Raw genomic sequence first — 12,301 nt, forward strand, 5'->3', positions numbered from 1 at the left:
GGAGACCACTGCCATACATCCAGAACTAAAGAAAGATCCCGAAATGGGTTAACTAGTCTAGCTGGAAGACTGAGATTCGGAAACCCCTTAAAAAGTCTTTGGACGGGCCCATCTGTGTCTTGCAAATGACCCGAAGAGGTCCTAAAAGCCCCAGAGCAAAACCATCCTGAAAGAAATCCAGCACCTTCACCAGCTCAACTGACTGCAGGGCTAAATGTTTAGTTGCAAACTTTTTATGAAAAGTGCCCCAATGTCTAGTATAGGAAGAAAGTGTGGAAGCTCTCTGGTCACCTGAATGGAGGAAGCTACTTTCTTAGAGACCCCCTTTACCTTTCACCCTGCCCTTTTAGCCTCTGAGTCGTCAGCCCGAGGGCTCTCAGTACCTTGATCTGAAGGCAGGGAAACACTAAGGGGGAGGAAACTACTGGAAGGGGTACCCCCTCGCCTAACCTCATGGTCATTATCAAATTATATTAAGCAGAGCGGGGCCATGCTGGAGCCACCAATATCATCATAGAGCACTCCTACTGCAACCTGATCAAAAACCTTAAAAGTAGAGGGAAAGGCGGGCAGGCATAAAGGATCCTCTTTGGACAAAGACATGAAAGAGCATCCACTGCCCAAGCCCCCTCCTCCCCTCACTCTCGTACAGAAGAGGGCAAAAAGGGTATTCTATATCTTGCAAATAACCCCAAGATATCCTAAAAGCCCCAGAGCAAAATACCCTGCAAGAAATCCAGCACATTCTCCAGCTCAACTGACTGTGAGACTAAATGCTTATTTGCACACCATTTCTGAAAAGTGGCCCAATGTCTAGTATAGGAAGAAAGTGTGGAAACTCTCCTTGTCACCTGAAGGAAGTAAGCTACTTTCTCATAAACCCCTTTACCTTTCACCCTGCCTTTTTAGGCTCCAACCCGTTAGCCTGAGTGTTCTCAATGCCCTGATCTGAAGGCAAGGAAGCCCTAAGGGAAATGGAACTACTCGAAGAGGAAACCTCTTGCGTGTCCTCATGGTCATTATTATATGATATCAAGCAGAACGGGGCCATGCTGGAGCCACCAATATCACCACAGAGTTCTCCTGCCCCAAACTGGTCAAAAACCTAAGAAGTAGAGGGAAAAGCGGAAAGCCATAAAGGATCCCCGTCCGCCAAAAACATGAAAGGGCATCCACTGCCCAAGCCTTCTCCCCCATCCTCGAACAGAATAGGGCCAGAAGGGCATTCTGCGCTTATTCAAACAAACCCGCTACTGGAGTCCCCCACTCCTAACAAATCCTGTAAAATGTCTGCCTGGTCAGGAAAAAGTTCTGCGAGGAGGGAATTTCCCTGCTCAATGTGCTCTCTCTGACATTCAGCTTCCGCTGAAAGTAAATCACTCTCAGCTCTATTTTGTTGTCCAATGCCCACAGAAAGATCTTATAGGAGATCCTCAACAATGCCGGAGATCTTGCACCCCTCTGTTTGTTATGGTACGACCTGACCATGTTGTTTGCCCATACCACAATGCTCTTGCCCCTCAACAAAGGAGCAAATTGAAGCAGTGCCTAATGAATTGCTTCTAACTCCCCCCAGTTGGAGGACCACAATTGCTGCAGTCTTGACCAAAGACCCTCCACTTGCCACATGAGACACAGTGGTTTTCAAGCAGAACGAGAACACCAGACAGCTGTCTAGATGTGGAAGAAGTGCGATGTCTCCTGGTAAAAATCATTGGTGCTGATTTTAGACCGAAAAGCAGCACCCAAAACTGGAAGGGCAATGGTCCTACTGCAAACTGCAGACATCTTTGCTGATGTCTGTGCATCAAGACATAAAGATAGACATCCTAAAGATCAATAGTGGCCAGAAAGTCACCTTTTGACACTAAAGGAATAACTTGCTGCAAGAAGAGCATTTTGAAATGGATGATCTTTACCCATTGGTTCATTCCTCTTAAGTCTAGAACTGGCCTGTACGCTTCATTTGCCTTCCGCATCAGGAACAGAATAGAGTAAACTTCTTTGCCCCTTTCTAGTGCTGGAACCTTCACAATTGCTCTTTTTTCACAAGGGCTAAAACACTGGACCACAAAGCCTCTTTCTTTACCGGATCCCTGGAAATAGAGGTAGAGAGAGTTCCTAAATCTGTAGCCTTTTGAAGAAACTTGATCAGATAGCCTCTCCTGAGTAGACTGAGCACCGATTGATCTATGAATGACTCCTACCAAATGCTGCCAAAATCTAATGATCTGCTTCCAACTGGGCAATCCCCCTCCAGAAGGGGAGACTAGTCAGGAACAATTCTTGCTTGCCCCTGCCTGCTTACCAGAGCCCTGTGTTTAGGAGGATTTCCAGGGATGAAACAAGCCTTTTGAACCCTTCTTCGAAAAATCCTTATAGTCCCTGTTCCAAGAGCTATAGGATTTGAAGGCTGCACCCTTATAGGGAAAAGTGTGCTTCCTATCTTCCAAAGACTTCATCCAACTGATCTCCTAACAGCTTCCTCCTCTCAAAGGGAATTTTCAGGAGGGATGCTTTCTCTGCACAATCAGTTTTCCAGCCCTGCATCCACAAATGCAGGTGTTCCAGGAGGAAGTACCCAAAGCCACTGCTGAGGATCGAATAAGGTCTGAAAAAACATCAGCTAACAGTTTTTCATCCTGCTGCATTTGCAGCAGTAAATCAATACTATCCACATTCTCCTGAATGTGGAAAGAGACTCAAAGTCTTTGCCATGTATGTGGGATATGTAGCTGCCTTCATGGACACAGAACTGGCAGAAAATGCATTTTTAGTATCACTACCAATCTTACAATCCACAGAATTGGCAGGTGAGCAATCCTCTGGGTTATTTGCTGTCCTGCCAAAGGTGCCAGGATTGAATCCACCCAAATGTTGGGCAAAAATATCTCCCCCTCTTCGTGAAGGTGTACAATTTTGGTGGAACCTGAGAATACTAGATTGATCCACCTCCCTCCAGTGCCTGAAGATTAGTTCCTAAATTCTCTTATGAAGAGGTAGACACAAAGGCTTGGCATACTGAGGGAGGAGATCTTCATCTGGCTGAGCCGATGGCTCTTCAAAGCCCAATTTACTTCTGACAAAATCTGAACCAGAACCTCCCTGGAAATGCACTACCCATAAGCCAAAATATTAGGATCCTCTGATGCTGAATCTGAAAAAGTATCCTTCATATCTCCCTTTACTCTGAAAGACCCCACTTTCTTTTCCTTCCTCTTAGGCTTGGCAGCCAACTCCTTAGCAACTGGACCTGGGCCTCAGTCAAATAAACAGGACTGGCAGGGACATGTTCCCTGGCCTTTTTAGGTCTCTGAGACCCAGGCAGACTCTCCTCAGAGTCAGAGGAAATAGAAATCATCTGCTTCTCTTGCGCAAACTTCTTGCTCTCCAGAATAGAGAATACACACACTCTCAAGTGGAAGAAAAACCACAAATGGCAGAAACTCAGATTTCTTAAATACCACTGTTCTGCAAATCATAATTCAATCATTTAAACCATGCCCTCCAGAAATCAAAGCATCACAGTATAAGTGCAGAAGTCAGCTCCCCCATCTGTTTTCTATTATGATAGGTCCCACTGCATCCCCGCAATTACCATGCTAAAGGAGGCCCATTTGTCTCAGATAAAATGTAGCATCGCAGGCCTGAGCAGCTCAGGAGTCGCCTACTCTTAGTTCCTTTCACAAGCCGATCCCCCATGTGAAGTCATCACGTCCTTCAAAGGTGCTTAGCTGCCCCTCCTCTGACCGTGAGCCCCTCTTCCTAAGTCCTCCGGGGCCAGATGAAAACAGAAGTATGCCGGAAAATTCCTTTGGCATCTTCTCAGCCTGGAGCCACGTCTATGGCGCCTCCCCATCAGGCACTCTGCAGCCTAGGAGCGCGACCATTCCCATTTCCTGATATAGCCAGCAGCACTCCACTCTTCAAACATACTCGGCTCACTGCACTGAGAAAGTTACCTGGGCCAGCGGTATTCCACCAGCTCCCAGCATCAATCAAAGGTCAGTTACTTTGAAAACAAACGCTGTAGCCACTAGTAAGTCATGACCTCCTGGGTATCTACAAGACACAACTAAAATAGGAGTTAGCAGTTTCTACTTTCTGTTTTTTAACTGGGTGTGTGGCTGTGAGGTGCAGCAGCCTGTACTATGTAATTAGTTAAGGGTGAACACGTAGGAGAAGTTAATGCTACTTACTTAATGCTTGGTTTAGGTTGTTTCTTTTGCACAACTAGCTATGATGTTTGGGGACATTGTAATAATGGGCTATAAGTAAATGTGATGGTTGAATAAATACACTTAAATACACTACCAGCTGTAAATTATGGAAATTGGGTGGAGGGGGGTAAGGCTCGGGAAGGGAAGCCCCAAGCCCTCTTCCCCCCTTCCCCCAAGAAAAAACTATGGTCCAGAGGGTTGGGGTCCCAGGGCCTTCAGAAGGCTCAGGGAAGGTGGGGGCACACACCTCGTCCCCTTTAAAAAAGTAATTATTTAGGGTTGCGGCCGGCTGACTATGTTATTAAACAATATAAAGGGTGTCATTTTACGTAAGGCAGACCTAATGACTTTGTCAAAGGGTCAGAAAACCAAAATAGAAAAAAACGTCCCATTAGTTTTATCAAGGAGTCAGCACATTAACATAAAGCAGACCTAAAGTCTTTATCAAAAAGTCACTAATAACTATAACCAAATACATATATTATACATTCACACATTGCAATATTTAATAAAAGTGATTGTCACAAAATATTTTCAATAAAGCATTTAAAAAAAATAAAACATTAACATGTCTTTAAAATATTGTTCTGGCCACAAAATGCAGCCATAGAACCATCACAATGGGTTTCCACACTGCAGCTGAAGAGCATACAGCTCCAGCTCAGTGTTCTTTCAAAGTGATTGCAACCCCTCCTGGGGTCATACCTTGGATTCTTTATTTATTTTTTTATTTTTGCCTTGGTGCCCCAGTCCCACCGAGAGCACCCAGAGCCTTCCTTTATTTAAAAGCAGGGGCAGGGATCCCACTCCCACACTGCCAAGCTGGCTCCCCACTGGGCCAGCAAAGCCCATGCCAGCGTGAGAGTCGGAACCTTTCTGCTCTGTGCCTTCTCCATGCAGGCAGGGAGCACAACTGCCCCCGCTCGCCAAGTGATCAGAATCCAGAGGGCACACATCAACATGGAGGATGTGTGTCAGCGCCACCCCCACATTCTCCTGCTTCAGGATCCTGGGGACAGGGTCCCGGGACCCTTACAAACAGCAGCACACCTGGAGAGATGGGGCCTCTGATGGCAGGACAAAGTTCACGGGGAAGGACCCACACACGCCCTCTCCCCAAATTAATCTAATATGTGTTTGGGGTCCCAAGGACGGGGTCCTTGGACAACTTTTTGAACACTGACAGCTTTTTGGAGATGGGGGCCCAAAGGGGCAAGTAAAATTTTGGGACGGGATCCCATGCACGACCCCTCCCCAAATTGTAATTAAAATAAAACATACTGCATTCGCTCTCGTCCTTGCCCACCCAGGTGGAAATTAGGGTTCCAAATGTCGGGCAAACAAATCAATTTGGTCACAAAAGGGGCCGCTTGGGACTCTCCCCCCCCCCCCCACACAAGGCCCATGGAACCAGGCTATCCCTACCCTGGACCCCTACATTTTTTTTTCCAGGACAGGAGACTGAGTCCCCAAGTCTTAAAGTGGATGCCAAATGTATTAGTTTGGCATCCATTTTACAACTGAAATATCTATAAATGTTTAACCTTAATTTCTCCAATTCTACTAAACGGATATACATCAATTCACAAAAAACTTTCTTTTTGCTGACAGGATGCCAGCAGGCACCTTAACGGATGTGGTGTCCAGTTTCGTATGAGGACAGTTTTATCCAACTCTACTACCATGTGCACAGAGACAGGCACTTGAGTTGTCCTTTATTCACCCAAGCACCAAAGGTTTACACATTTCGGCCACTATGTAGCCTTGCTCCGAACAACAACTGCCATCTTTAATGTGTTTTAAATATCCAATTTCGATGTGCATTTTAAAATTGGCATAGAAAACATACTCTTTAAACTGCAGATGTCGGTTTAGCAACATGATTTTTATCTGGGCACATTTCAACTTGCACAATTTACTTTTTCAGGCTTGTAAGCTTAAAATTATTTGAATCATACAGCCTAAGTGGGCAAATGTATATTGAATGCTCCCTTAATAGTACGATTATAAGTCTAGCTCAAAGGAGCTCCCCACCCCTATTGGAAACAAAGACATTATATTGGGTACCTTGCCCTCGTTCAGCCCTTTGAGGCATTTAAAAACAGTTCAATCTCAAGCTTCAAATAGTATTTTGTCTTTTTCTGCCCAAGTAGGCTCTTACTCAATTCCAAATTTATTTCCACATGTTCAGTATGGGTAACTGTAATATCAATTTTTTCTGTGAAAAAAACAAAATTAAAAACACTATAGTACGCACAATAATCTCAGAAATATTCAGCAATTAGATTACAAATGTACATAGAGTTCTTCTTTAATGTTAAGGCCTTCTGGTTCTTTGGTATCAAAGTCTGAAATGTCCTTAGACTCTAGCCGGCTCAGGATTTTCTCTCTATCAATTCCTCTAGTATGCCCCAGGACCACATCACCAACAGGGTACTTAAGAAGTTCTTCTTTTACCTCATGTTGTGTGTGTAGAAGTGTTGTGCAATGGGGTAACTCTCACATTTGTTCCATATCACTCTGATAGGCTGCAATATCTCTTGGCGACTGGCAATATGGTACTTACCACATACGTTTTTGGGCACGGACAAACCAACATATATACTGCTTATATAACTGTAATCATTCTTACAATTTCAGGATCCTTTTATTTTTTTGTTATAGACTCTTTTTATTTTTCTGGGTGTGTTACTAAATGGTCTGCATTTAGATTTAGGGTCAGATTTATCAAGGTTTTGCGTCACACTTGCGCCATGCAAGGGGGCAAAAGGGCAATGCAAAACCTAATTTAGGTTTATCAAGCCAAGCAAGGTCACTTTGTGTGACCAAGCATGGCTTGATAAATCTAGAGTAAAGCAAGGCAGCGCAATTTGCTGCCTTGCATTACTCTGAGGCAGGGAGGTGTTCCATGGGTGGAGCAAGTGTGTTCACACACATTCACCCATGGATTTTGGCACCTTCCCAGATTTACCATTAGTGATACACCTGGGAATGCATCAAAATGCTACGCCTCACCAGGTGAGTGATAACAAGGAGAAATATTTAAATTTCTCCTTGTCTTTTCCACTTTCTACATGTTCTGCATTGTGCAGCACACATAGAAAGAGGAAAATGCCTCTCAGGATTGTTTTTGTGCAGGAAGGTGTCCTTTCCTGCACAAAAACAATCCTGCCTACAAAGCAGGCACCCTTGCACCATGGCGCTAGGGTGCCTGCATTGGTGCTAGGCAGCTAAAAGTATACCAGTGCTAGGAAAGGCCAGGAATGCGCCCAATAATGGTAAATCAAGGCGGCTTGCTGAGTTGGGCTGCATGAAATAATGATAAATCTGGCCCTTTGTATTTACACCTTCTCTGCAAGCTTTACACCTTTTACACCTGGTGAACCCCTTATTAGGTCTCAGCTATGAAATTACTGAACCATTCACATCGCTCCTCGTTATGCAATCTCTCATTGAACACGATCTTCTAAACGTTGTTTTAAAAATAATCTATTTCACATCCTTTAACCTGGTTATTCCTTTGTAGGTGTCAACATTTATTCAGTATGTATCTTATTTCCCCATGTTGCCTTCTGTATGTTGTAATCAATCTGCATACATCACTGAAGTGAGTATTATGTTTATTCGTTTTCTCTACATCTTTAAATAAAACTGTTTCCCTTTTAATTCCTATAATTCTGTTTGTCTCCATGTAATATTTTTTCATAGTCTCCTCTTGCCCTGAATCTACTTATCATGTCCTCTTGAATCTGTTGAAAAGTTTCCTCTGTGCTCCAGTTTCTTCTTTTTGTGGATACTCTCCATTACCAACAATCTCCTTTAAGACCACTGGATGAAAACTACTTGTGTGCTACAAACTATTGCCTGCTATTGGCTTTCTGTATAGTGATGATATCAACGTGCTGTTTTCTACTGATACCGTAACATCTAAAAATGCATTCTCTTTTTATTTATGTTGCAAAGTAACTTCAAATTCACAGTATGCTACATTTTGTGTTTTTCGTGTTGAAGTTATTCTGTTTGAAGGATTCATCAATTTCTTGATGGATTTAAAACATCATCTCTAGTCTGGGCAGAGCCGGTAGGACAGGCCTAAAGAGAGGATCTGTAGTTCTGCTGTGGACAAAATGTCACTTGTTAGGTTTATTACCATCTTACTGTCAATTACTGTTTCTTGTTCCATGTTCTCTTCTCCCAAGTGTCCTCTTCTACTTTTTTCTCCTCTCGCCTCTTCAGGTTCCTCTGCCTTTCATTCTTTTTGGCCTTTTCTCAATCTGAGTTTCAACTCTCTGTCCATCCCTAACAAATTAAATTCATCCAATAGATTTACAGTTCCTCCAAAGGGTTTATTGCTCATTCCTTCTACTGCATCCTGATCTGTTTCAGAGCTTTCATCACAGTTTTTGTCTCATTTGTAAAACACAGAGCCTCTCTCCACAAAAAGCTGCACTGCTGCTGGTTCTCTCGCTTATGGGTCTGTATTGTGCTCACCAACATTTGTGGATAGTTAAAATCACCACCACATACTCTTGTTTAGTATTTCCTCTTTTGTCCCGCATAACCACAATATTACTTACCAGGGGGGATCGTAACAGTTCAAAGCATCTTCTGACCCTTTGCTCACGAACCTCAACCTTTGGAATGTCTGTGTCTTGGCGTGGGGAGGCTCGCTGACCTCTCCTTCATTCTCTCTGTTGAGCGATTGCTGGCATTTGCATTTGTCACCCTGAGTGGGACTGGTATGCCCAGATGTGGGTCAAGTGCTCACCATGACACTGGAGTCAAGCAAGCCTGGCTGATGAGGAGTGATACCCCAAAACTGGTCCCTGGATACTTGTTTCTGGCCCAGGAAGGACCTGGCCTGGTAGTTCGGGCTGGACTGTTCCCATGGGGAGCAGGGTCAAGACTGATTTGCATATGTCTGGTTTCAAACTAGAATGGCACGACAAGTAAAATAGTTATGGACTTAGGCCCAGATCTCTGTACTGGGGGTGACTGTTTGACATTGTTCAGCATTCCATCAATCAATTGTTCTTTTTGCATTCGTCACCCTGAGTGGGACGGGTATGCCTTGACTTGGGTCTCATGCTCACCATGCCACTGGAGTCAAACTAGCCCGGCTGATGAGACGCGATACCCCGGAACCCATCGCAGGATGCTTGTTTCTGGTCCAAGGAGAACCTGGCCTGGCAGTTCCGGCGTTACTGTAAACAATAGGGATCAGGGTCAACACTCTTTGCACATGGCTGGGTCCAAACTGGAATGGCATGAGGAGCAGAAAAATGGATTTAGGCCCAGATCTCTGTACTGGGAGTGACTGTTTGACATTGTTCAGCATTCCATCCATCAATTGTTCTTTTTGCATTTGTCACCCCAAGTGGGACAAGTATGCCCAGATGTGGGTCCTGTGCTCACCATGCCACTGGAATCAAGCTAATCTGGCTAATATGGGGGTGATACCCTGAAACCTGGCAAAGAATGCTTGTTTCCAGTCCAGGAAGGACCTGGCCTGGCAGTTCAGGCTGGACTGTAAATATGGGGAGTAGAGTCAATACTGAATTGCATATGGCGAGGTCCAAACTAGAATGGCATGGTGAGAAGAAAAACTATGGATTTGGGCCCAGATCTCTGTACTGGGGATGAATGTTTGACATTCTTCAGCTATCTGTCCATTAGTAGTTCTTTTTACATTTGTCACCCCAAGTGAGACGGGTATGCCAAGACATGGGTGCAGTGCTCACTGTACCACTGGATTCAAACTAGCCTGGCTGATTAGTCCCAGAATGTTTGTTTCTGGTCCAGGGAGGGTCTTGCCTGGCAGTTCGGGCTGGACTGTTCCCATGGGGAGCAGGGTCAAGGCTGATTTGCATATAGCTGGGTCCAAACTGGATTGGCGTGGTGAGCAAAAAAATAAACAATGGATTAAACCCAGATCTGTGACTGGAGGTGAATGGGTGAATTGTTCAGCATTCCATCCATCATTTGTTCTTTTTGCTATTGTCAGCCTTAATGAGAAGGGTATGCCCAGACGGGGGTCCCGTGCTCACTGTGCCACTGGATTCAAGCTAGCCTGGCTCATGAGGAGTAATACCCCGAAACCGGTCAGACAATGCTTGTTTCCAGTCCAGGGAGGTCCTTGCCCGGCAGATTGGGCTGGACTGTTCAAACTGGGGAGCATGTTCAAAACTGATTTGCATATGGCTACGCCCAAACTGGGGTGGCATGGTGAGCAAAAAAGCGATGGATTTAGGCCCAGAACTCTGTACTGGCGGGAGAATGTCTGACATTGTTCCTAATGACGTACATCGATTGTTCTTTTTGCATTTGTCAACCCTATTGCTGGCAGGCACTTTAGCCGAAACGGTGCCTGGTTTCAAATGAAGACCATCCTCCTTGCTCTTATCGAACTCCACTCCCATGTACGAACAGAGAGATTGACACTTAAGATTTGTCTGAAGTGTTCTTTACTGTTCTCAAGTGGCAATGGTTTACACATTTCGGCTACTTTGTAGCCTTGCTCACAACCAGCATGATCTTTGACACGCTTTAAATAACCAATCACTGCATTTCACAATTGACATAGAAACCATTGGGCCCGATTTAAAGTTTACTCTGTCGCAATTCAGATGGAGTACCCTCTTTGCCAAACTGATGGTCCGCCATCCTCCTCTAGAATTGGGAAGAGCTTCAGTATGTTGACAGCGAAGAATACTTCATCTCGTACCCTTCATACGCCTCCGACAGACCAAAAGTGTAATGACCCATGAGAGTTTATGCCATTTGTCTTCCCGCACTATTTAGAGTGAGAGGACAAATGACATGATTTCACTGTCCGTAGTGAAAACTGTAAAAAGACTCTCACGCCATTGGGGAAAACTTCCACGACAAGGGAGTCATTGCTTTATTTATGATTAAAAAGAAATTCACGCTTTGGGATTTTGTTTTTGAAAATAAAATAAATATTGACGTATGTTGACAGAGCCGTTGGTCAAACTTTCAATGCATTCACAGGAAACACTGTGAAAGTGGTTCCTTAAGATGCAAAGTATATCTGCAGGGCAGGCAGACATTTCTAAATTTGACATGCAGAGTACCATCAACATGGTGGGATTAAAGTACTCTGCAATGGCAACAATACGTACTCCATCTGTAAAAGTTTAAACCTTGACCATACTCTTTAAATAGAAGATATTGGTTTTGAAACATGATTTTACTCTGTGTACAATTCATTGTACAACAAACACTGTTTTAAGCTTGTAGGCTTAAAATTATATTAGTCACATAACCCAACAAATGTATCTGTGATGCTCCCTTAATAATACGACTATAATTATACCTTAAGTAAACACCCCATTCATTATGGAAATAAAGTAATTATATCTCATCCTCATTCTCACTCTGTTCTTTTGGGTGTTGAAAATAGTTCAATCTAACGCTGTGGACAGTCTTTTGTCTTGTTAGTATCAATATATATCTATGTCTATATATATCTATAATAACTGGAAAAAACGGCTACAGGGACATTATAGTTAGGTTCACGTTTGACGCACACAAAGCCATAGAAATTCAGCAGTTATAGTTGGAATTATACATATGTTAAGAAACTAAATCTTGTGGTCTAAAGTTACTTAAAGGCACAAGTTATAGTTTCTTCAGATACGTATAACTATAAGTATAACTATACCTGCTGAATTTCTATTCAGGACACAAAGGGCCTCATCACCCCACCAGCAGTGAACAAGAGGCTCGTTTGCAGAGTGGTGTAAAAAGGGGCGTGGCCTCTCAGAAATCCCACTGTGTGGGGCTTACTGGAGTCAACAGGTAGGCTAGTTGGCCCCTAAGGGCCCCCAGCCGCGAAGGGGACTTCATCCCCCAACCAAGAGTTCACCAGGAAGCGTGTTTGCAGAGTGGTGGACAAAGGGGGCATAGCCTAGTATCAGAACTCAGCAATCCTGCTGTGTGAGACTTACTGGAGGTAATAGGAGGGGTAGTTGGCCCCCAAGGACATCCTTGGGGCCAACTACCCCTCCTGTTACCTCCAGTGAGTTCCACGCAATGGGATTGCTAAGAGGTTTTTGGAG

The sequence above is a fragment of the Triturus cristatus genome, chromosome 10 (genome assembly GCF_964204655.1).
Source record: "Triturus cristatus chromosome 10, aTriCri1.1, whole genome shotgun sequence".
NCBI classification, from domain to species: Eukaryota; Metazoa; Chordata; class Amphibia; order Caudata; family Salamandridae; genus Triturus; species Triturus cristatus.